This window comes from Pseudophryne corroboree, chromosome 3, assembly GCF_028390025.1.
Source record: "Pseudophryne corroboree isolate aPseCor3 chromosome 3, aPseCor3.hap2, whole genome shotgun sequence".
Classification (NCBI taxonomy): Eukaryota; Metazoa; Chordata; class Amphibia; order Anura; family Myobatrachidae; genus Pseudophryne; species Pseudophryne corroboree.
Genome location: NC_086446.1, coordinates 365446816 through 365472547, shown reverse-complemented (window position 1 = coordinate 365472547; position 25732 = coordinate 365446816). Strand labels below are relative to the sequence as shown.

Sequence of the window (25732 nt, the reverse complement as noted above, 5' to 3'; positions counted from 1 at the left end):
AGCTCTTCCTTGGAAAGAATTAGTTTAATTTTTGATGAAGCAAAGCTTTAGATATTTTGATGCATAAGACAATAAAAAAAAAAAAAAAAAAACATGTACTACATTAAAAAAATTCTTCATTTCTCTATCATCCACTAGGGGATACTGGATTACTAGACAGCTGGGGTGCAGACCGGAGGTAGCACAATGTAGTAAGTAAAGGAGCTCTTGCTCCATGAATGGTTTATTTCTATAACAGGATTTTAATACCTACCGGTAAATCCTTTTCTCCTAGACCGTAGAGGATGCTGGGGTCCACTTCAGTACCATGGGGTATAGACTGTTCCGCAGGAGCCATGGGTACTTTAAGACTTTTTCAGAGTGTGAACTGGCTCCTCCCTCTATGCCACTCCCCCAGACCTCAGTATAGGAACTGTGCTCAGGGAGACAGACATTTCGAGGAAAGGATTTACTTTTAAGTTAATGGTGAGATTCCTACCAGCTCACACTTCAACCATGCCACACAACATGGTATTCAACAAAATACATGCCAACAGCATGAACAATACAGCAAACTTGCTGAAAACAATTTCAACAAAATAACAACTGCAGGTAAAGTACGCACTGGGCTGGGTGCCCAGCATCCTCTACGGACTAGGAGAAAAGGATTTACCGGTAGGTATTAAAATCCTGTTTTCACATACGTCCTAGAGGATGCTGGGGTCCAATTCAGTACCATGGGGTTATACCAAAGCTCCAGTACGGGTGGGAGAGTGCGGATGACCCTGCAGCACCGATTGACCAAACTGTAGGTCCTCATCGGCCAAGGTGTCAAACTTGTAAAACTTAACAAACGTGTTTGCCCCTGACCAAGTAACTGCTCGGCAAAGTTGCAATGCCAAGACCCCCCAGGCAACCGCCCAGGATGAGCCCACCTTTCTAGTAGAATGGGCATTCACCGAATTCGGTACCGGCAATCCTGCCGTGGAATGAACGTGCTGAATCGTACCACTGATCCAGCGCTCAATAGTCTGCTTAGAACACCCAATCTTGTTGGAAGCATACAGGACAAACAGAGCCTCTGTTTTCCGTATCAAAGCTGTAGTCGCGATAAATTCTCAAAGCCCTGACCACATTCAGAGACTTTGAAGCAGCGAAAGTGCCAGTAGCCACTGGCACCACAATAGGTTGGTTTATATAGAAAGAAGGAACCATCCTCGGAAGAAATTTCTGACGAGTTCTTAACTCCGCCCTATCTTCCTGGAAAATCAAGTAAGGGTTCTTGTGAGACAAGGCCCCTAACTCAGACACCCTCCTTGCGGATGCCAAGGCCAACAGAATGACCACTTTTCAAGTGAGAAACTTCAACTGTATCTCCTGGAGAGGTTCAAACCAATCCGATTGAAGGAACTGCAACACCACGTCAAGATCCCATGGTGCCACAGGAGGCACAAAAGGAGGTTGGATGTGCAGAACCCCTTTCACAAATGTCTGAACTTCTGGAAGGGAGACAATTTTTTCTGAAAGAAAACGGAAAAGGCCGAAATCTAGACCTTGATTGAACTCAAGCGTAGGCCCACATCCACACCCGCCTGGAGAAAATGGAGAAAACGTCCTAACTGAAACTCTTCCGTTGGAGCCTTCTTGGATTCACACCAAGATACATATTTTCTCCACAGACGGTGGAATGTTTAGACGTCACTCCTTTCCTGGCCTGAATAAGAGTGGGAATGACTTCTTTGGGAATACCCTTTTGGCTAGGATTCGGCGCTCAACAGCCATGCCGTCAAACGTAGCCACGGTAAGTCTGGATACACGAACGGCCCCTGCTGCAGCAGATCCTCGTGAAAAGGAAGAGGCCGAGTATCTTCTATGAGAAACTCCTGAATATCTGGATACCAAGCCCTCCTTGGCCAGTCTGGGACAATGAGGATCGCTCGAACTCCTGTTCTTAGGATTTTGAGAACTTTTGGTATCAGTGGAAGTGGAGGGAAAACATACACCGACCGAAACACCCACTGGGTCACCAGTGCGTCCACTGCTATTGTTTGAGGGTCTCTCGACCTGGAACAATATCACCGAAGCTTCTTGTTGAAACGAGATGCCATCATGTCTACTTGAGGAACTCCCCAAAGACCTGTCACCTCCGCGAAGACTTCTTGGCGGAGGCCCCATTCTCCTAGATGGAGATTGTGTCTGCTGAGGAAGTCTGCTTCCCAGTTGTCCACTCCCAGAATGAAAATTGCCGACAGAGCTCTTGCATGTCTTTCTGTCCAGAGGAGAATCTTTGTCACCTCAGGCATAGCCGCCCTGCTTTTCGTTCCGCCCTGACGGGTTATGTACGAGACTGCTGTTACATTGTCCGACTGGATCTGTACGGGGTGATCTTGAAGAAGATGCACCGCTTGTAGAAGGCCATTGTAAGTGGCTTTCCACTTCAGAACGTTTATGTGAAGACAAGTTTCTTGACTTGACCATCTTCCTTGGAAGCATTTTCCCTGTGACTGCTCCCCAGCCTCGGAGACTTGCATCCATGTTCACCAGGATCCAGTCTGGACTCCCGGACCTGCGTCCCTCTACGAGGTGAGAACTGTGTAGCCACCACCGGAGCGAGATTCTGGCTTTGGATGACAGGATTACCCTCTGATGCATGTGTAGATGGGATCCGGACCTCTTGTCCAATAGGTCCCACTGGAACACTCTGGCATGGAATCGGCCAAACTGTATGGCCTCGTAGGCCGCTACATCTTCCCCAACACCCGAATGCACTGATGAATCGACACTCGTTGGTTTCAGAATTTGTTTGACCATTCTCTGGATTTCCAGAGCCTTTTCTACTGGAAGAAATACCCTTTGTACTTCTGTGTCCAGTATCATTCCCAGAAAGGACAATCTTGTCGTCGGTTCCAATTGTAACTTTGGAAAACTGATGATCCAACCGTGATGTTGAAGTACGGTCAGGGAGAGTGCCATGTTCTGCACCAACTTTTCCCTGGATCTCGCTTTTATCAGGAGATCTTACAGGTCAGGAATTATATTGACTCCTTGTTCTCGAAGGAGGACCATCATCTCCTGCCATCACCTTGGTGAAAACCCTCGGTGCCGTGAAAGGTCCTAACGGCAACGTCTGAAATTGGTAATGACAATTCTGTATTGCGAATCTCAGATAAGCTTGATGTGGAGGATAAATGGGAACGTGTAAGTAGGCATCTTTTATGTCTACTGACACCATGAAGTCCCCCTCCTCCAGACTGGAAACCACTGCCCTCAGAGATTCCATCTTGAACTAGAACCTTTGCAGGTAGAGATTCAGAGTATACAGGTTTAGAATCGGTATGACCGAGCCGTCCGGCTTCGAACCACGAAAAGGGTTGCAATAAAACCCTTCTCCTTGTTGTAACAAGGGAACCAGGACAAAATTTTGATCCTGGCACAATTTTTTGGTTTTCGATTTGAAAATAAGGCCTGGGGAAATGTCTTGAAACTCCAGTTTGTACCCGTGGGACTATTTGTATGACCCACGGGTCTAGGTCAGAGTGAACCCAGAACTGACTGAAGAGTTTCAGACGTGCCCCCACCTGAGCGGACTCCTGCAAGGGAGCCCCAGCGTCATGCTGAAGATTTGGCAGAAGCAGAGGTTGATTTCTACTCCTGTGATCCTGGAGACACTGTGGACTTTATTTCCTTTTTCCCCTTCCTTTACCCACAAAGAAAGGGGAACCTTTATCTTTTTTTGTCATTTTTGGGCCGAAATGACTGCATCTGAGAGTGATGTGTCTTTTTCGCCGGCGCAGGAGCAATAACAAGAATGTCGACTTACCTGCGGTAGCCGCAGGAACTAAAACATCCAGCCCATCTCCAAATAAGGACTCACCTTAATGCGGGAGAGCCTACATATTCCGTTTGGAATCTGAGTCAGCATTCCATTGGCGAATCCACAACGCCCTCCGTGCTGAGACTGCCATGGTAGCGGCTCTTGATCCCAAAAGACCAATATCTTTCATGGTTTCTAGCATGTACGCAGCAGCGTCTTTGATATGACCCAACATTAGGAGTATCTCGTCTCTATCTATTGTGTCAATGTCTGATGACAAGTTTTCTGACCACTTTACTGAGGAAAGCCACGGAGGTTACCGCTAAACACAGGATGGCAGGCTCCAATCAGCGGTCACGGGTCAGTCAGGCACATAGCCGGCAGCCGGAGTGCATTACAGGACGCGGGTACAGGAGACACGGAGGTAATGGTGGCTCCCTGTGGGTGCGCAGGACAGGCTAATGGGGCAGCAATGCATAGTCTCCACAGAAGCAACCAGATACATTAGGGATCAGGGGCTGCGAGGTGCATACTAAAAATCTGTTTCAGCCATTTTGGTTTATCTGGTGGGCACACAGATAGAGCGCAAAATCCTTTGAGGGGGGCGGACATGTTGAGAGTCCAGTAACAGAGGGGGAAATAAGGTTGTTTCATTCAGATGCATGCTGACAGGTATACTGGCGCTGGCAGGGAGAATAGATATTACTATAGGCTCTACTGCTGAGATCTTCTGAAATTAATTGATTAAAGACTATATATAGTCTGTCTTCCAAGGGACACTGCTGACAGGTCCTGCGGAGGAGCAGCACCAGGATTTCAACCCGGTCAACTCAAGCTGCATCAACAGTTGGTGGTGTGGGGGTTGTAAACATTAGGCTGGTTAATAAGTTTGATTTTTGTTTTAATTTTAATGTCATTCCAGCTGTGTGATTCCGATTTATTTTTTTTCATTGCTCCCTATATACCCTACAGGCTATCTCCTCCTAGTCTAATAGGGAGAAAGTACTGCTGATTGGTGTGTGGGTGTTTTATCATGTCTAAAGCACCAACCAAGACCACAAAAAAAAAAAAAAAAAAAGAAGACCACTAATGTTGCCAGCTCCGGGGTATGCGACACATGTTTAGGAATGGACGCTCAACCTGGAAGCAGTGATCCATCAGGGTCATGGGAAAATGCCCTGGCAGATATTTGTAAGGGAATGGCGGAATCCCGCAAGCAACATTTAGAATGGGCGGCGGGTTTTTCCAAAACTATGGAGGAATTTCTAATTAGAATTACTCCCCCTGCACAAGTAGAAAAGAATGTGCGTAAAGCAGTAAGGAGACGCCTTCCTCTCCTGCAGGAAGAGTCGGAGGAGGGTCTCAGAGGATGAGGAGGGAGTCCGTAGAGGCGGTACTTGATGTCAGTCCTCAGGAGGAGGATGCTGAGGTCAAGAGGTTAGAATGCCTTATTGAAGCAGTAAAACAGGTCCTTAACTTCAGGGAAGAAGTAGTTAAGGAACCTAGGTCTGATCTATTTGAGTCTCAGAAACCACAAACAGCAGTTTTTCCAATTACTCAGACTCTCCAGGATCAAATGGGAGAAGCATGGAAGCAACCAGATAGACGCTATCCAGATTCCCAAAAAGTTCAGTTAATTACTCACTGCCCAAGGGTGTCATGTCTAAGTGGAAGATTCCTCCGATTAAAAACGCTTCCCTGGCTAGATTGTCAAAGAAGAAAATCTTAGATATCAGATGTGACTACACTAAAGGATGCGTCAGATCGTAAGTTGGGGACGACACTAAAGTCGATCATTGTGGCGGCTGGAGCATCACAAAGACCTACGATTATCAGTGCTTGGGTAAATAAGGCTATTGTAGCATGGGCTGGTCAGATTGTTCAGGCAGTGGCGGTAGATAACAGCCATGAAGAGATAGTTCGACTAGCGGAGCATAACCGGGAGTCGGCCACATACATTTGCCAAGCTGCAAAGGATGCTAGCAGGATATCGTTACACATCTCGGCTTCAGCTATAACGGCTAGAAGGATTCTGTGGCTCAGAGAATGGCAAGTGGACTCAGATTCCAAGAAGGCAGTGGAGGCAATCCTCTTTTGAGGGGAGGCTTTACTTGGTCCGGAATTAGACAAGTGGATTTCACAATCAACAGCGGGAAAATCTACTTTTCTGCCTACCATGTATCCGAGAACTACGCCACTGGTCAGAAGGAACTACTCTGGTCCGGTGTTGAACTCATTTAGGTCTCAATCCTATCGCGCCAGAGGAAGGAGGTTTTGGCAAACAAGCTCATGGAAACAGAAGCAGAGCCATTCCCAGTCCACAGCCCGAAAACAGGACGCTAAACCTGCTGACAAGACCGTGGCATGACGGTCTCCCAGCTCACCTTGGGTCTCCCAAGGTGGGCACATGGTTGATAAGGTTTCAGGACTCCTGGGCCGAAACCTCACCAGAAATCAGGAACAATATCATTTCCCAGGGATACAAAATAGAGTTTCTGAACCGACATCAGTCCGTTCATTACGACAGGCCTTCCTCAGTGACCTCAAAGAGTGAGGACATTAGACAAGGCAATTCAAAAGCTACTTTAAACGGAATTATAACCGTCTCGACTTCTCAAAGAGGTACAGGATTTTATTCAAATCTTTTTGTAGTGCCAAAACTGGATGGGTATGTCAGGCCAATCCTCAATTTAAAAAAAGTGTTAAATCTATTTCTGAAGCTTTACAGATTCAAGATAGAATCAATACAATCGGTTATTGCGGGTCTGGAGCAAAGGGAGTTCATGGTGTTGATGGACATAAAGGATGGTTACCTCCATGTCCCAATTTGGATCCGCATCAAGCCTATTTACGGCTTGTAGTGGGCAAGTCTCATTACCAATTCAGAGCTCTACCGTTCGGCCTATCATCAGCCCTGAGTATCTGCACAAAGATCATGGCAGTCATGGTGGCGAAATTGAGATCGTTAGGGGTAACGATAATACCATATCTGGATGACCTTCTAATCAAGGCCCCCTCTCAAGACCAGTTGATCCGGGATGCTCAGATCACTCAACAGTTACTGATTCGACACGGCTGGATTGTGATTTTCAAAAAATCCAATCCGCAACCGACGCAGAGGATTTAATTCCTGGGTCTCATTTTAGATACAATACATCTGAAAGTGTTTCTCCCAGAAGACAAGACTTGAGACATCAAGGAAATGCTATGTCATGTTCTACAGAACCAGACGGGGTCTCTGCAGCTTTGTGTACGGCTTTTAGGAAAGATGGTAGCATCTTTCAAAGCGATCCAATACAGCAGACTACACTCCAGACCTTTCCAGCTGAAACTGATTGCTCAGGCTGGGTATGCTTTTACTTCTTCACCGAAGGATTCGCTTGTCGCCCCAGGCCAGGACCTCGTTAATCTGGTGGTCGGTCCACAAGAACATAGTGGCTGGAAAGAGGTTTGGATCCTGGGATTGGAAATTTTTTACAACAGATGCTAGTCTCAAAGGATGGGGAGCAGTACTGGACGACCATCAGTTTCAGGGAAGATGGTCACCGCAGGAGAGCAGTCTTTCAATAAATGTACTGGAGCTAAGGGCCATTTACAATGCATTCTGGTGGAAGACCTAGTATGATCTCTGCACGTGAGAGTGCAGTCGGACAATCTGACGGCAACAGCATACATAAACCGTCGGGGAGGAACAAGAAGCCACATGGCTTTAAGAGAGGCCACAAAGATTCTGTCTTGGACAGAAAAGCACAGCATAATCCTGTTGGCAGTCTTCATTCCAGGAGTGGACAATTGGGAAGCAGACTACCTTTTGTTGTTACTACAAGCATCCAGGGGAGTGGGGTCTACACCCACGGGTATTCGATGCAGTGGTAAGAAGGTGGGATCTACCGCAAATAGACCTAATGGCCTCTCGGAACAACCATCATCTGCCAAGATTATGTGGCCAGGACGCGGGATCCAACAGAAGAGGCGATGGATGAGCTGACGATTCCCTGGACATACGATCTGGTGTACATCTTCCCGCCATTTCCCCTGTTACCAAGAGTGTTGAAAAAGGTGAAACGAGAAAGAGCGTGGGTAATTTTATTAACACTAAACTGGCCTTGCAGAAGTTTGTACTCGGACCTGAGGGGTCTCCTGGCGGAATATCCTTGGAAACTGCCACATAGGGAGGACCTGTTGTCACAAGGTCCATTTCTTCACCCAGATGTGAACGGACTACGTTTGGTGGCATAGTTCTTGAGACCAGGATACTAAGACAGGGGTATCCCGAAATCAGCTATTACTACCATGTTAGCGGCAAGGAAGCCAGTTACTGTGTCACATTACTATAGAATCTGGAAGTAGTACATTTGACTAGTGCCAGCATAGGGGTTGTAACCCTAGAGAGTTCTGCCTTGCTAGACTGCTGAGGTTTCTCCTAAATTATTTGGATGGTGGTTTGAGATTGGGATCCTTAAAAGGTACAGGTCTCTGCCCTCTCGACCCTTTTCCAGCGACATCTGGCGTCCTTACAGGAGGTCCAAATATTTTTACAAGGTGTGTTGAGAATACAACCACCTATTCGTCCTCCCACGGCCCGTGATCGGCCGTTTTTGAGCCTTTGGAAAGGGCGGATCTAAAATATATGAGCTGGAAAGCAGTGCTGCTCCTTGCTTTACTATCAGCAAGAAGGGTCTCAGAGTTAGGTGCCCTATCATGTAAAAGTCCTTTCCTAGTATTTCATGAAGACAGAGCAGAGCTTTTACCTAAGATGGTTTCAGATTTCCACATAAACCAGCCGATTGTGGTCCCCTCCTTCCAAGGTTGGTCTGAGGGGGACTTGTCTTTGGATGTGGTCAGAGCCTTACAGGTCTACGTACAGGATATGGTTTTCATTATGAAGTCTGACGCTTTGTTTGTGTTGTAACGGTATTTCTGCTAAGTCCACAGGGATCCCACCCACCTGATTTGAGGATCCTTTTACTCACTAACCTCTTCCTTCTTGTACGGAAGGGTGTGCATGTGTGTTCTTATCGCTCGATTAGGGCTATCTATGATGCTCCTGCCTTGAGCTTTGGAATACAACTGATTTGCCTGAGCCAGGAGGCGGGAATATATGGACGAGCCCGTTGCATGCTGGGAGGCCGGAAAGCTTTGACAGATTGGTGCAAATCCGTTGTCGCTTCATCATATCTCATTGTTATCCTGTGGACTTAGGAGAAATACCGTTATCAACGGTAAGTTCTTACAATAGCGTATATTTCTCTACTTTTATTTCCTTTCAATCCTTTTCTATCAGTGTGTTCTAAGCTCTTGAACCACTTAACTTTTTTATTTAAAAGTATATCAAATACAACTTTATAAAAAATAATAATAATAATAATAATAATAATCTTTAACCATCGGTATCAACATCTATGGCCAGAACATCGCAACCACTGCAACTTCAGTTTTGTGGCACGTGATCCTCTCTGCAGCCTCCACAGGCTCCTAAGGTAAGGTGAGGGCTGTTTTTTTTAATTTCCCCAATGGATGCTAATGTCTGTAGCCATTGAGTAGGGGATGTTGCCGGGCTAACCAATCAGCAGTGATTGGCAGCACAACAGGCACTGGGAGGGGAGGGAACCAGAAAACAGAAGGACCGGAGGTCCCTCAGAGTGGCAAATGCACAAAGATTCTATTCCTGCAGCCGCATAGTGAGCTTTCCGACAGGTCATGTCAGAGAAAGCACAGCCTGGTGTGATCACATCTGATGTGAACATACCAGGAAAGGGGTTAAGGTTAAGTGTGTCAGACCTCACCACTGTGCCCAGTGAGAACGAAAAATAAAAGGGAATAAAAAAAGAAGACTGTGTGGTGGCTCCGCACTTTCCTCTGGCTATTGGGCATATCTTGTAAATTCCCTTTTGAGAACTGAACTTTTTGGTACAGGTTGAGTATCCCTTATCCAACATGCTTGGGACCAGAGGTATTTTGGATATCGGATTTTTCCGTATTTTGGAATAATTGCATACCATAATGAGATATCATGGTGATGGGACCTAAATCTAAGCACAGAATGCATTTATGTTACATATACACCTTATACACACAACGATTTATGGTTTGTAGCGCTCAACCTATATGAGTATGTAAATGATGATGCTGTGAAACCAAATGAAATTTCAGAAAAATATATTAAAGTTTTATTACTAAAGAACACAAATGCATACTTTGTGTACATGCATTGAGAAAATATAAAAATCGATCTATTTAGAAAAAGTCCTTGGTAGTGATGGGAATATTGTTGGGGATGGTCCAATGCTTGACCAGAGTTCTGGGGTGCACAACCAGATTGAATTGACTGTAGTTCTGATGATGTATGGTAGCCAGTCAATCCAGGAAACAGAGGTAATTAATTGTTTTGGGTGATTGAATGGAAACAAAGATAAAAAAGTAATGATATTCCGAAAAAAATATATATATATGAAAAATAAAAAATAAATATATATATATATATATATATATATATATATATATATATATATATATATATATTGCTTGGAAAAACTATATATATATAAGTCAGGAAAAAAGGAGAGTCTGTTTAGCTGTGACCCAGCTGGTTATATTAAATCCGAATAATGATATGGAATAAAAGTCACTTATTGAGTAGTCAGCGGCGTCCCGCTGACTATTTGGCTCGAGCTACTGATGGTACCTGGCTTGCGGTGATTACGGTGTTTCCCCGGGGTTCAAGGTGCGCCTGGTGCGGGGAGGGTAAGGGGACAGGGAGCACTGGACTAAACAGGCCCCGTGGGAAGGGATTCACCCACTCTGTCCTGGTTCGGACAGTGATGGGAGATCCGGCCACCACAGGGACTGATCTGGCGGCGATTAGCGGTGTGGGCTTGTTGAGAGCTGTCACCGCCCTTCGTCCGCCGGGACCGGAGCTGCTAAACCTGTCTCTCCCCCCTCCTCCGCTATTCGGCTCGACAAAACACCCCACCGGCTTACCTCTTCTCCTTCGGGTCTCTCTCCGTCGCTGATGGCTTCTTCCGGGTAGGTCGACATACGAATCCCTGGAAGAAGACCCCTAGAGGGTTGAAACGCGTTGGGCATCTACTATCCACTACCACACTCATACCGACACCATACAGACAGTACGGGCCGTGGAAATCCTGTAAGACAAAGCCGAGCGGGGGTCACGTGACTCCCCTACCCGTAAGAAGCCATCAGCGACGGAGAGAGACCCGAAGGAGAAGAGGTAAGCCGGTGGGGTGTTTTGTCGAGCCGAATAGCGGAGGAGGGGGGAGAGACAGGTTTAGCAGCTCCGGTCCCGGCGGACGAAGGGCGGTGACAGCTCTCAACAAGCCCACACCGCTAATCGCCGCCAGATCAGTCCCTGTGGTGGCCGGATCTCCCATCACTGTCCGAACCAGGACAGAGTGGGTGAATCCCTTCCCACGGGGCCTGTTTAGTCCAGTGCTCCCTGTCCCCTTACCCTCCCCGCACCAGGCGCACCTTGAACCCCGGGGAAACACCGCAATCACCGCAAGCCAGGTACCATCAGTAGCTCGAGCCAAATAGTCAGCGGGACGCCGCTGACTACTCAATAAGTGACTTTTATTCCATATCATTATTCGGATTTAATATAACCAGCTGGGTCACAGCTAAACAGACTCTCCTTTTTTCCTGACATATATATATATATAGTTTTTCCAAGCAATATATATATATATATATATATATTTTTTTTTTTTTTCATATATATTTTTTTTTTTCGTAATATTACTTTTTTATCTTTGTTTCCATTCAATCACCCAAAACAATTAATTACCTCTGTTTCCTGGATTGACTGGCTACCATACATCATCAGAACTACAGTCAATTCAATCTGGTTGTGCACCCCAGAACTCTGGTCAAGCATTGGACCATCCCCAACAATATTCCCATCACTACCAAGGACTTTTTCTAAATAGATCGATTTTTATATTTTCTCAATGCATGTACACAAAGTATGCATTTGTGTTCTTTAGTAATAAAACTTTAATATATTTTTCTGAAATTTCGTTTGGTTTCACAGCATCATCATTTACATACTCATATAGGTTGAGCGCTACAAACCATAAATCGTTACTTGTTCCTGTAGGTCAGTCACCCTACTTTGTAAGCAGCTCACCGAGCTCATCAACCCAGTGCGCTGGTACAACCCCCCTGAAGTAAACCTTATACACACAGCCTGAAGGCCATTTTAGCCAATATTTTTTTTATAACTTTGTGCATTAAAATAAGATTTTACTTACCGATAAATCTATTTCTCGTAGTCCGTAGTGGATGCTGGGACTCCGTCAGGACCATGGGGATTAGCGGCTCCGCAGGAGACAGGGCACAAAAATAAAAGCTTTAGGACTAGGTGGTGTGCACTGGCTCCTCCCCCTATGACCCTCCTCCAAGCCTCAGTTAGGATACTGTGCCCGGACGAGCGTACACAATAAGGAAGGATTTTGAATCCCGGGTAAGACTCATACCAGCCACACCAATCACACCGTACAACTTGTGATCTGAACCCAGTTAACAGTATGACAAACGTAGGAGCCTCTGAACAGACGGCTCACAACAATAACAACCCGATTTTTTTGTAACAATAACTATGTACAAGTATTGCAGACAATCCGCACTTGGGATGGGCGCCCAGCATCCACTACGGACTACGAGAAATAGATTTATCGGTAAGTAAAATCTTATTTTCTCTGACGTCCTAGTGGATGCTGGGACTCCGTCAGGACCATGGGGATTATACCAAAGCTCCCAAACGGGCGGGAGAGTGCGGATGACTCTGCAGTACCGAATGAGAGAACTCCAGGTCCTCTTTAGCCAGGGTATCAAATTTGTAGAATTTTACAAACGTGTTCTCCCCCGACCACGTAGCTGCTCGGCAGAGTTGTAATGCCGAGACCCCTCGGGCAGCCGCCCAAGATGAGCCCACCTTCCTTGTGGAATGGGCCTTGATAGATTTAGGCTGTGGCAGGCCTGCCACAGAATGTGCAAGTTGAATTGTGCTACAAATCCAACGAGCAATCGTCTGCTTAGAAGCAGGAGCACCCAGCTTGTTGGGTGCATACAGTATAAACAGCGAGTCAGATTTTCTGACTCCAGCCGTCCTTGAAATATATATTTTCAATGCCCTGACAACGTCCAGCAACTTGGAATCCTCCAAATCGCTAGTAGCCGCAGGCACCACAATAGGCTGGTTCAGGTGAAACGCTGAAACCACCTTAGGCAGAAAGTGAGGATGCGTCCGCAGTTCTGCCCTGTCCGAATGGAAAATCAGATATGGGCTTTTATACGATAAAGCCGCCAATTCTGACACTCTCCTGGCTGAAGCCAGGGCCAGTAGCATGGTTACTTTCCATGTAAGATATTTCAAATCCACCGATTTGAGTGGCTCAAACCAATGGGATTTGAGAAAATCCAAAACTACATTAAGATCCCACGGAGCCACTGGGGGCACAACCGGGGGCTGTATATGTAGTACTCCTTTTACAAAAGTCTGGACTTCAGGAACTGAAGCCAATTCTTTCTGGAAGAAAATCGACAGGGCCGAAATTTGAACCTTAATGGACCCTAATTTGAGGCCCATAGACAATCCTGTTTGCAGGAAATGTAGGAATCGACCCAGTTGAAATTCCTCCGTCGGGGCCTTCCTGGCCTCACACCACGCAACATATTTTCTCCAAATGCGGTGATAATGTTGTGCAGTCACCTCCTTCCTGGGTTTTACCAGGGTAGGGATGACCTCTTCCGGAATGCCTTTTTCCCTTAGAATTCGGCGTTCAACCGCCATGCCGTCAAACGCAGCCGCGGTAAGTCTTGGAATAGACACGGTCCCTGCTGAAGCAGGTCCCGTCTTAGAGGTAGAGGCCACGGATCTTCCGTGAGCATCTCCTGAAGTTCCGGGTACCAAGTTCTTCTTGGCCAATCCGGAGCCACGAGTATCGTTCTTACTCCCCTTTGCCGTATAATTCTCAGTACTTTTGGTATGAGAGGCAGAGGAGGAAACACATACACTGACTGGAACACCCACGGTGTTACCAGAGCGTCCACAGCTATTGCCTGAGGGTCTCTTGACCTGGCGCAATACCTGTCCAGTTTTTTGTTACGGCGGGAACGCCATCATATCCACCTTTGGTTTTTCCCAACGGTTCACAATCATGTGGAATACTTCTGGATGAAGTCCCCACTCTCCCGGGTGTAGATCGTGTCTGCTGAGGAAGTCCGCTTCCCAGTTGTCCACTCCCGGAATGAACACTGCTGACAGTGCTATGACATGATCTTCCGCCCAGCGAAGAATCCTTGCAGCTTCTGCAATTGCCCTCCTGCTTCTTGTGCCGCCCTGTCTGTTTACGTGGGCGACTGCCGTGATGTTGTCCGACTGGATCAACACCGGCTGACCCTGAAGCAGGGGTTTTGCCAGGCTTAGAGCATTGTAAATCGCTCTTAGCTCCAGTATATTTATGTGAAGAGACATCTCCAGGCTTGACCACACTCCCTGGAAGTTTCTTCCCTGTGTGACCGCTCCCCAGCCTCTCAGACTGGCATCCGTGGTCACCAGGACCCAGTCCTGTATGCCGAATCTGCGGCCCTCTAACAGATGAGCACTCTGCAACCACCACAGAAGAGACACCCTTGTCCGTGGAGACAAAGTTATCCGCTGATGCATCTGCAGATGCGATCCGGACCATTTGTCCAGCAGATTCCACTGAAAAGTTCGTGCGTGGAATCTGCCGAATGGAATCTCTTCGTAAGAAGCCACCATTTTTCCCAGGACTCTTGTGCATTAATGCACAGACACTTTTCCTGGTTTTAGGAGGTTCCTGACAAGTTTGGATAACTCCCTGGCTTTCTCCTCCGGAAGAAACACCTTTTTCTGAACCGTGTCCAGAATCATTCCCAGGAACAGCAGACGTGTCGTCGGGGTCAATTGAGATTTTGGAAAATTCAGAATCCACCCGTGCTGTTGCAGCACTACTTGGGTTAGTGCTACTACGTCCCCCAGCTGTTCTCTGGACCTTGCCCTTATCAGGAGATCGTCCAAGTAAGGGATAATTAATACGCCTTTTCTTCGCAGAAGAAACATCATTTCGGCCATTACCTTGGTCAAGACCCGAGGTGCCGTGGACAATCCAAACGGCAGCGTCTGAAACTGATAATGACAGTTTTGCACCACGAACCTGAGGTACCCTTGATGTGAAGGGCAATTTGGGACATGCAGGTAAGCATCCTTGATGTCCAGGGACACCATAAAGTCCCCTTCTTCCAGATTCGCTATCACTGCTCTGAGTGACTCCATCTTGAACTTGAATTTTTGTATGTACAGGTTCAAAGATTTCAGATTTAGAATAGGTCTTACCGAGCCGTCCGGCTTCGGTACCACAAATAGTGTGGAATAATACCCCTTTCCCTGTTGTAGGAGGGGTACCTTGACTATCACCTGCTGAGAATACAGCTTGTGAATGGCTTCCAATACCGTCGCCCTGTCTGAGGGAGACGTTGGCAGAGCAGACTTTAGGAACCGGCGAGGGGGAGACTTCTCGAATTCCAACCTGTAACCCTGAGATACTACCTGCAGGATCCAGGGGTCCACCTGTGAGTGAGCCCACTGTGCGCTGAAATTCTTGAATCGACCCCCCACCGCCCCTGAGTCCGCTTGTAAAGCCCCAACGTCATGCTGAGGGCTTTGCAGAAGCCGGGGAGGGCTTCTGCTCCTGGGAGGGAGCTGCTTGGTGCACTCTCTTACCCTTTCCTTTGCCTCGGGGCAGATATGACTGTCCTTTTGCCCGCTTGTTCTTATGGGAACGAAAGGACTGCGGCTGAAAAGACGGTGTCTTTTTCTGTTGGGAGGGGACCTGAGGTAAAAAGGTGGATTTCCCGGCTGTTGCCGTGGCCACCAAATCCGATAGACCGACCCCAAATAATTCCTCCCCTTTATACGGCAATACTTCCATATGCCGTTTGGAATCCGCATCACCTGACCACTGTCGCGTCCATAAACTTCTTCTGGCAGATATGGACATCGCACTTACTCTCGATGCCAGAGTGCAAATATCCCTCTGAGCATCTCGCATATAAAGAAAAGCATCCTTTAATTGCTCTATAGTCAATAAAATACTGTCCCTATCCAGGGTATCAATATTTTCAGTCAGGGAATCCGACCAAACCAACCCAGCACTGCACATCCATGCAGAGGCGATGGCTGGTCGCAGTATAACACCAGTATGAGTGTATATACTTTTCAGGGTAGTTTCCAGCCTCCTATCAGCTGGATCCTTGAGGGCGGCCGTTTCAGGAGACGGTAACGCCACTTGTTTTGATAAGCGTGTGAGTGCCTTATCCTCCCTAGGGGGTGTTTCCCAGCGCGCCCTAACCTCTGGCGGGAAAGGATATAATGCCAATAACTTCTTTGAAATTAGCAGTTTTCTATCGGGGTTAACCCACGCTTCATCACACACTTCATTCAATTCCTCTGATTCAGGAAAAACTACAGGTAGTTTTTTCAGACCCCACATAATACCCCTTTTTGTGGTACTTGCAGTATCAGAGATATGCAAAGCCTCCTTCATTGCCGTGATCATATAACGTGTGGCCCTACTGGAAAATACGTTTGTTTCTTCACCGTCGACACTAGATTCGGTGTCCGTGTCTGGGTCTGTGTCGACCGACTGAGGTAAAGGGCGTTTTACAGCCCCTGACGGTGTCTGAGACGCCTGGACAGGTACTAACTGGTTTGCCGGCCGTCTCATGTCGTCAACTGATTTTTGTAACGTGCTGACATTATCACGTAATTCCATAAACAAAGCCATCCATTCCGGTGTCGACTCCCTAGGGGGTGACATCACCATTACCGGCAATTGCTCCGCCTCCACACCAGCATCGTCCTCATACATGTCGACACACACGTACCGACATACAGCAGACACACAGGGAATGCTCTTATCGAAGACAGGACCCCACTAGCCCTTTGGGGAGACAGAGGGAGAGTTTGCCAGCACACACCCAAGCGCTATAAATATATATGGGATCAACCCTACAGAAGTGTTGTTTCCTTTATAGCAGCTTAATATATCAATATCGCCAAAAAAGTGCCCCCCCTCTCTGTTTTTTTACCCTGTTTCTGTAGTGCAGTGCAGGGGAGAGTCCTGGGAGCCTTCCTCGCAGCGGAGCTGTGCAGGAAAATGGCGCTGTGTGCTGAGGAGATAGGCCCCGCCCCCTATTTCGGCGGGCTCTTCTCCCGGTGTTTGTGAGACCTGGCAGGGGTTAAATACATCCATATAGCCCCAGGGGCTATATGTGATGTATTTTTAGCCAGAACAAGGTATTATCATTGCTGCCCAGGGCGCCCCCCCCCCCCCCCAGCGCCCTGCACCCTCAGTGACCGCTGGTGTGAAGTGTGCTGACAACAATGGCGCACAGCTGCAGTGCTGTGCGCTACCTCATGAAGACTGAAAAGTCTTCTGCCGCCGGTTTCTGGACCTCTTCACTTTTCGGCATCTGCAAGGGGGTCGGCGGCGCGGCTCCGGGACCGGACTCCATGGCTGGGCCTGTGTTCGATCCCTCTGGAGCTAATGGTGTCCAGTAGCCTAAGAATCCAATCCATCCTGCACGCAGGTGAGTTCACTTCTTCTCCCCTAAGTCCCTCGTTGCAGTGAGCCTGTTGCCAGCAGGACTCACTGAAAATAAAAAACCTAATAACTTTTTCTAAGCAGCTCTTTAGGAGAGCCACCTAGATTGCACCCTGCTCGGACGGGCACAAAAACCTGAGGCTTGGAGGAGGGTCATAGGGGGAGGAGCCAGTGCACACCACCTAGTCCTAAAGCTTTTATTTTTGTGCCCTGTCTCCTGCGGAGCCGCTAATCCCCATGGTCCTGACGGAGTCCCAGCATCCACTAGGACGTCAGAGAAATAAGATTTTACTTACCGGTAAATCTATTTCTCGTAGTCCGTAGTGGATGCTGGGGACTCCGTAAGGACCATGGGGAATAGACGGGCTCCGCAGGAGACATGGGCACTTTAAGAAAGAATTTAGATTCTGGTGTGCTTTGGCTCCTCCCTCTATGTCCCTCCTCCAGATCTCAGTTAGAGAAACTGTGCCCGGAAGAGCTGACCGTACAAGGCAAGGATTTTGGAAATCCAGGGCAAGACTCATACCAGCCACACCGTATAACTTGTGATAAACTTACCCAGTCAACAGTATGAACAACAACAGAGCATCAGTTCAACCCTGATGCAACAATAACATAGCCCTTATTGCAGCAATAACTATATACAAGTATTGCAGAAAAAGTCCGCACTTGGGACGGGCGCCCAGCATCCACTACGGATACGAGAAATAGATTTACCGGTAAGTAAAATCTTATTTTCTCTAACGTCCTAGTGGATGCTGGGGACTCCGTAAGGACCATGGGGATTATACCAAAGCTCCCAAACGGGCGGGAGAGTGCGGATGACTCTGCAGCACCGATTGAGCAAACAATAGGTCCTCCTCAGCCAGGGTATCAAACTTGTAAAACTTCGCAAAAGTGTTTGAACCTGACCAAGTAGCAGCTCGGCATAGTTGTAATGCCGAGACCCCTCGGTCAGCCGCCCAAGAAGAGCCCACCTTCCTAGTGGAATGGGCTTTAACTGATTTTGGCAGCGGCAATCCAGCCGCAGAATGAGCCTGCTGAATCGTGTTACAGATCCAGCGAGCAATAGTTTGCTTTGAAGCAGGAGCACCTAGCTTGTTGGATGCATACAGGATAAACAGTGACTCCGTTTTCCTGACTCTAGCCGTTCTGGCTACATAAACCTTCAAAGCCCTGACCACATCCAGTAACTCGGAATCCTCCAAGTCACGAGTAGCCACAGGCACCACAATAGGTTGGTTCATATGAAAAGATGACACCACTTTTGACAGAAATTGTGGACGGGTCCGCAATTCTGCTCTATCCATATGGAAAACCAGATAGGGGCTTTTATGTGACAAAGCCGCTAATTCTGACACAAGCCTAGCCGAAGCCAAGGCTAACAACATGACCACTTTCCACGTGAGATATTTTAACGCCACCGTTTTAAGTGGTTCAAACCAGTGTGATTTCAGGAAACTTAACCCACGTTAAAATCCCAAGGTGCCACTGGAGGCACAAAAGGAGGCTGAATATGAAGCACTCCCTTACAAACGTATGAACTTCTGGTAGAGAAGCCAACTCTTTTCGAAAGAAAATGGATAGGGCCGAAATCTGGACCTTAATGGAACCCAATTTTAGGCCCAAATTCACTCCCGCCTGTAGGAAGTGAAGGAAACGGCCCAGCTGGAATTCCTCTGTAGGAGCATTCCTGGCCTCACACCAAGAAACATTTTCGCCATATACGGTGATAATGTTTAGCTGTCACGTCCTTCCTAGCCTTTATCCGCGTAGGAATGACCTCGTCCGGAATGCCCTTTTCTGCTAGGATCCGGCGTTCAACCGCCATGCCATCAAACGCAGCCGCGGTAAGTCTTGGAACAGACAGGGCCCCTGTTGCAACAGGTCCTGTCTTAGAGGAAGAGGCCACGGGTCCTCTGTGAGCATTTCTTGCAGATCTGGATACCAGGTCCTTCGTGGCCAATCCGGAACAATGAGGATTGTTCTCACTCCTCTTTTTATTATCCTCAGCACCTTGGGCATGAGGAAGAGGAGGAAATAAATAGACCGACTGGAACACCCACGGTGTCACCAGTGCGTCCACAGCTATCGCCTGAGGGTCTCATGACCTGGCGCAATACCTCTGTAGCTTTTTGTTGAGGCGGGATGCCATCATATCCACCTGTGGCAGTTCCCACCGACTTCCAAACTGCGTGAAGACTTCTTGATGAAGTCCCCACTCTCCCGGGTGGAGGTCGTGCCTGCTGAGGAAGTCTGCTTCCCAGTTGTCCACTCCCGGGATGAACACTGCTGACAGTGCGCTTCCGTGATTCTCCACCCAGCGAAGAATTCTGGTGGCTTCTGACTGAATCAGAACCGGTTGGTCGCGAAGCAGGGTCTCCGCTTGACGTAGGACGTTGTATACGGCCCTTAGTTCCAGGATGTTGATGTGAAGGCAAGTCTCCTGACTTACCCACAGTATGTGAGGTGTGTGTGTGGGAGCAATGGCGCACAGCTGCAGTGCTGTGCGCTACCTCAGTGAAGACTGGAGTCTTCTGCCGCCGATTTCGAAGTCTTCTTGCTTCTTATGCTCACCCGGCTTCTGTCTTCCGGCTCTGCGAGGGGGACGGCGGCGCGGCTCTGGGATCGGACGACGAGGGTGAGATCCTGTGTACGATCCCTCTGGAGCTAATGGTGTCCAGTAGCCTAAGAAGCAGGACCTATCTTCAGAGAGTAGGGCTGCTTCTCTCCCCTCTGTCCCACGATGCAGGGAGTCTGTTGCCAGCAGAGCTCCCTGAAAATAAAAAACCTAACAAAATACTTTCTTACAGCAAGCTCAGGAGAGCTCATTGAACAGCACCCAGCTCGTCCGGGCACAGATTCAAACTGAGGTCTGGAGGAGGGACAGAGGGAGGAGCCAGAGCACACCAGAATCTAAATTCTTTCTTAAAGGTGCCCATGTCTCCTGCGTAGCCCGTCTATTCCCCATGGTCCTTACGGAGTCCCCAGCATCCACTAGGACGTTAGAGAAAACAAAGTGCGTCTATATTCACACAATTTATGTTTCATATACACCTTAAACACACAGCCTGAAGGTCATTTAATACAATATTTTTAATAACTGTGTATTAAACAACGTTTGTGTACATTGAGCCATCAAAAAACAAAGGTTTCATTGTCTCACTCTCACTCAAAAAAGTCCGTATTTCGGAATATTTGGATATGGGATACTCAACCTGTATCTAATAACTGTTCTTCCATAACAAATATGCATCCATTTTAAAATAAGAATTTACTTACCGATAATTCTATTTCTCGGAGTCCGTAGTGGATGCTGGGGTTCCTGAAAGGACCATGGGGAATAGCGGCTCCGCAGGAGACAGGGCACAAAAAAGTAAAGCTTTACTAGGTCAGGTGGTGTGCACTGGCTCCTCCCCCTATGACCCTCCTCCAGACTCCAGTTAGGTACTGTGCCCGGACGAGCATACACAATAAGGGAGGCATTTTGAATCCCGGGTAAGACTCATACCAGCCACACCAATCACACCGTACAACTTGTGATCTAAACCCAGTTAACAGTATGACAACAGAAAGGGCCTCTTAAAGATGGCTCCTTAACAATAACCCGAATTAGTTAACAATAACTATGTACAAGTATTGCAGATAATCCGCACTTGGGATGGGCGCCCAGCATCCACTACGGACTCCGAGAAATAGAATTATCGGTAAGTAAATTCTTATTTTCTCTATCGTCCTAAGTGGATGCTGGGGTTCCTGAAAGGACCATGGGGATTATACCAAAGCTCCCAAACGGGCGGGAGAGTGCGGATGACTCTGCAGCACCGAATGAGAGAACTCCAGGTCCTCCTTTGCCAGGGTATCAAATTTGTAAAATTTTACAAACGTGTTCTCCCCCGACCACGTAGCTGCTCGGCAGAGTTGTAATGCCGAGACCCCTCGGGCAGCCGCCCAAGATGAGCCCACCTTCCTTGTGGAGTGGGCTTTTACAGTTTTAGGCTGTGGCAGGCCTGCCACAGAATGTGCAAGTTGAATTGTGTTACAAATCCAACGAGCAATCGACTGCTTAGAAGCAGGTGCGCCCAACTTGTTGGGTGCATACAATATAAACAGCGAGTCAGATTTTCTGACTCCAGCCGTCCTTGAAATGTATATTTTTAAGGTTCTGACAACGTCCAACAACTTGGAGTCCTCCAAGTCGCTAGTGGCCGCAGGCACCACAATAGGTTGGTTCAGATGAAATGCTGATACCACTTTAGGGAGAAAATGCGGACGAGTCCGCAGTTCTGCCCTATCCGAATGGAAGATTAGATAAGGACTTTTATAAGATAAAGCCGCCAATTCAGATACTCTCCTGGCAGAGGCCAGGGCTAGTAACATAGTCACTTTCAATGTGAGATATTTCAAATCCACCTTTTTCAATGGTTCAAACCAATGGGATTTGAGGAAATCTAAAACTACATTTAGATCCCACGGTGCCACCGGAGGCACCACAGGAGGCTGTATATGCAGTACTCCCTTGACAAAAGTCTGGACCTCAGGGACAGAGGCCAATTCTTTTTGGAAGAATATTGACAGGGCCGAAATTTGAACCTTAATGGATCCCAATTTGAGACCCATAGATAATCCTGATTGCAGGAAATGTAGGAAACGACCCAGTTGGAATTCCTCCGTCGGAACACTCCGATCCTCGCACCACGCTACATATTTTCGCCAAATGCGGTGATAATGTTTCACGGTGACTTCCTTCCGTGCCTTAATCAAGGTAGGAATGACTTCTTCTGGAATGCCTTTCCCTTTTAGGATCTGGCGTTCAACCGCCATGCCGTCAAACGCAGCCGCGGTAAGTCTTGAAAAAGACAGGGACCCTGCTGTAGCAGGTCCCTTCTCAGAGGTAGAGGCCACGGTTCGTCCGTGAGCATCTCTTGAAGTTCCGGATACCAAGTCCTTCTCGGCCAATCCGGAACCACTAGTATTGTTCTTACTCTTCTTTGCCGTATGATCTTCAATACCTTTGGTATGAGCGGCAGAGGAGGAAACACATACACTGACTGGTACACCCAAAGAGTTACCAGTGCGTCCACAGCTATTGCCTGTGGATCTCTTGACCTGGCGCAATATTTGTCCAGTTTCTTGTTGAGGCGAGACGCCATCATGTCTACAATTGGTCTTTCCCAACGGTCTATTAACATGTTGAAGACTTCTGGATGTAGACCCCACTCTCCCGGATGAAGATCGTGTCTGCTGAGGAAGTCTGCTTCCCAGTTGTCCACGCCCGGGATGAACACTGCTGACAGTGCTATCACGTGATTCTCCGCCCAGCGAAGAATCTTGGCAGCTTCTGCCATTGCACTCCTGCTTCTTGTGCCGCCCTGCCTGTTTACATGGGCGACCGCCGTGATGTTGTCCGACTGAATCAACACCGGCTTTCCTTTCAGGAGAAGTTCCGCCTGGCTTAGAGCATTGTAGATTGCTCTTAGTTCCAGAATGTTTATGTGAAGAGACTTTTCCAGACTCGTCCATACTCCCTGGAAGTTTCTTCCTTGTGTGACTGCTCCCCAGCCTCTCAGGCTGGCGTCCGTGGTCACCAGGATCCAATCCTGAATGCCGAATCTGCGGCCTTCTAATAGGTGAGCCTTCTGCAACCACCACAGAAGTGACACCCTTGTCTTTGGTGACAGGGTTATTCGCAGGTGCATCTGCAGATGCGACCCTGACCATTTGTCCAACAGATCCCTTTGGAATATTCTTGCATGGAATCTGCCGAATGGAATTGCTTCGTAAGAAGCCACCATTTTTCCCAGGACTCTTGTGCATTGATGTACTGACACCTTTCCTGGTTTTAGGAGGTTCCTGACCAGATCGGATAACTCCTTGGCTTTTTCCTCTGGAAGGAAAACCTTTTTCTGAACCGTGTCCAGAATCATTCCTAGGAACAGCAGACGAGTTGTCGGGATTAAATGGGATTTTGGAATATTCAGAATCCACCCGTGTTGTCTTAGCACCTCTTGAGATAGTGCTAAAGCTGTCTCCAGCTGTTCTCTGGACCTTGCCCTTATTAGGAGATCGTCCAAGTATGGGATAACTAATACGCCTTTTCTTCGAAGAAGAATCATCATCTCGGCCATTACCTTGGTAAAGACCCGAGGCGCCGTGGACAATCCGAACGGCAGCGTCTGAAACTGATAGTGACAGTTTTGAACAATGAACCTGAGGTACCCCTGGTGTGCGGGGTAAATCGGAACGTGTAGATACGCATCCTTGATGTCCAAGGATACCATAAAGTCCCCTTCTTCCAGGTTCGCTATCACTGCTCTGAGTGACTCCATCTTGAACTTGAACTTTTTTATGTAGAGGTTCAAGGACTTCAGATTTAGAATAGGCCTTACCGAGCCATCCGGCTTCGGTACCACAAATAGAGTGGAATAATACCCCTTTCCTTGTTGTAATAGGGGTACTTTGACTATCACCTGCTGAGCGTACAGCTTGTGAATGGCTTCCAACACCCTCTCCCTTTCGGAAGAGACGGTTGGTAAAGCAGACTTCAGGAAACGATGAGGAGGATCCGTCTCTAATTCCAACCTGTACCCCTGAGATATTATCTGCAGGATCCAGGGGTCTACCTGCGAGTGAGCCCACTGCGCGCTGTAATTTTTGAGACGGCCGCCCACTGTCCCCGAGTCCGCTTGAGAGGCCCCAGCGTCATGCTGAGGTTTTTGCAGGAGCCGGGGAGGGCTTCTGTTCCTGGGAAGGAGCTGCCTGTTGGTGTCTCTTCCCTCTTCCTCTGCCTCGTGGCAGGTACGACAAACCCTTTGCTCTCTTATTTTTGTAGGAGCGAAAAGGCTGCGGTTGAAAGGTCGGTGCCTTTCTCTGTTGGGGAGTGACTTGAGGTAAAAAAGTGGATTTCCCGGCAGTAGCCGTGGCCACCAAGTCTGATAGACCAACTCCAAATAACTCCTCCCCTTTATACGGCAAAACCTCCATGTGACGTTTTGAATCCGCATCGCCTGTCCACTGTCGTGTCCATAAGGCTCTTCTGGCTGAAATGGACATAGCACTCACCCGAGATGCCAGTGTGCAAATATCCCTCTGTGCATCACGCATATAGATAAATGCATCCTTTATTTGTTCTAACGACAGTAAAACATTGTCCCTATCTAGGGTATCAATATTTTCAATCAGGGATTCTGACCAAACTACTCCAGCACTGCACATCCAGGCAGTTGCTATAGCTGGTCGTAGTATAACACCTGCATGTGTGTATATATTCTTTTGAATAACTTCCATCTTTCTATCTGATGGATCCTTAAGTGCGGCCGTCTCAGGAGAGGGTAACGCCACTTGTTTAGATAAGCGTGTGCGCGCCTTGTCCACCTTAGGGGGTGTTTCCCAGCGCGCCCTAACCTCTGGCGGGAAAGGGTATAATGCCAATAACTTTTTTGAAATTATCAACTTTTTATCAGGAGCAACCCACGCTTCATCACACACGTCATTTAATTCTTCTGATTCAGGAAAAACTGTTTGTAGTTTTTTCACACCATACATAATACCCTGTTTTACGGTATCTGTAGTATCAGCTAAATGTAACGTCTCCTTCATTGCCAAAATCATATAACGTGTGGCCCTACTGGAAAATACGTTTGAATTTCTACCGTCGTCACTGGAATCAGTGCCCGTGTCTGGGTCTGTGTCGACCGACTGAGGCAAAGGGCGTTTTACAGCCCCTGACGGTGTTTGAGGCGCCTGGACAGGCATTAATTGATTGTCCGGCCGCCTCATGTCCTCAACTGACTGTTTAAGGGAAGATAAACCATCACGTAATTCCACAAATAAAGGCATCCATTCTGGTGTCGACCCCCTGGGGGGTGACATCTGCATATTTGGCAATTGCTCCGCCTCCACACCAATATCGTCCTCATACATGTCGACACCACGTACCGACACACACCGCAAACTCACAGGGAATGCTCTAATGAAGACAGGACCCACTAGCCCTTTTGGGGAGACAGAGGGAGAGTCTGCCAGCACACACCACAAAGCGCTATATATACAAGGGATATCCTTATATTAAGTGCTCCCTTATAGCTGCTTTAATATATATATATATAGCCATTAATGTGCCCCCCCTCTCTGTTTTACCCTGTTTCTGTAGTGCAGTGCAGGGGAGAGACCTGGGAGCCGTTCTGACCAGCCGAGCTGTGACAGAAAATGGCGCCGTGTGCTGAGGAGATAGGCCCCGCCCCTTTTTCGGCGGGTTCTTCTCCCGCTATTTTTCCAGTCAGGCAGGGGTTAA

The 25732-nt window shown here is 47.7% G+C and overlaps 1 protein-coding gene across 3 annotated transcripts in view; it reads right to left on the bottom strand.

The window, feature by feature from the left end:
• ZNF281 (zinc finger protein 281) overlaps window positions 1-25732 on the bottom strand; it is a 121252-nt gene that overhangs the window by 8071 nt on the left and 87449 nt on the right. The gene's annotated exons all lie outside the window — the stretch shown is intronic.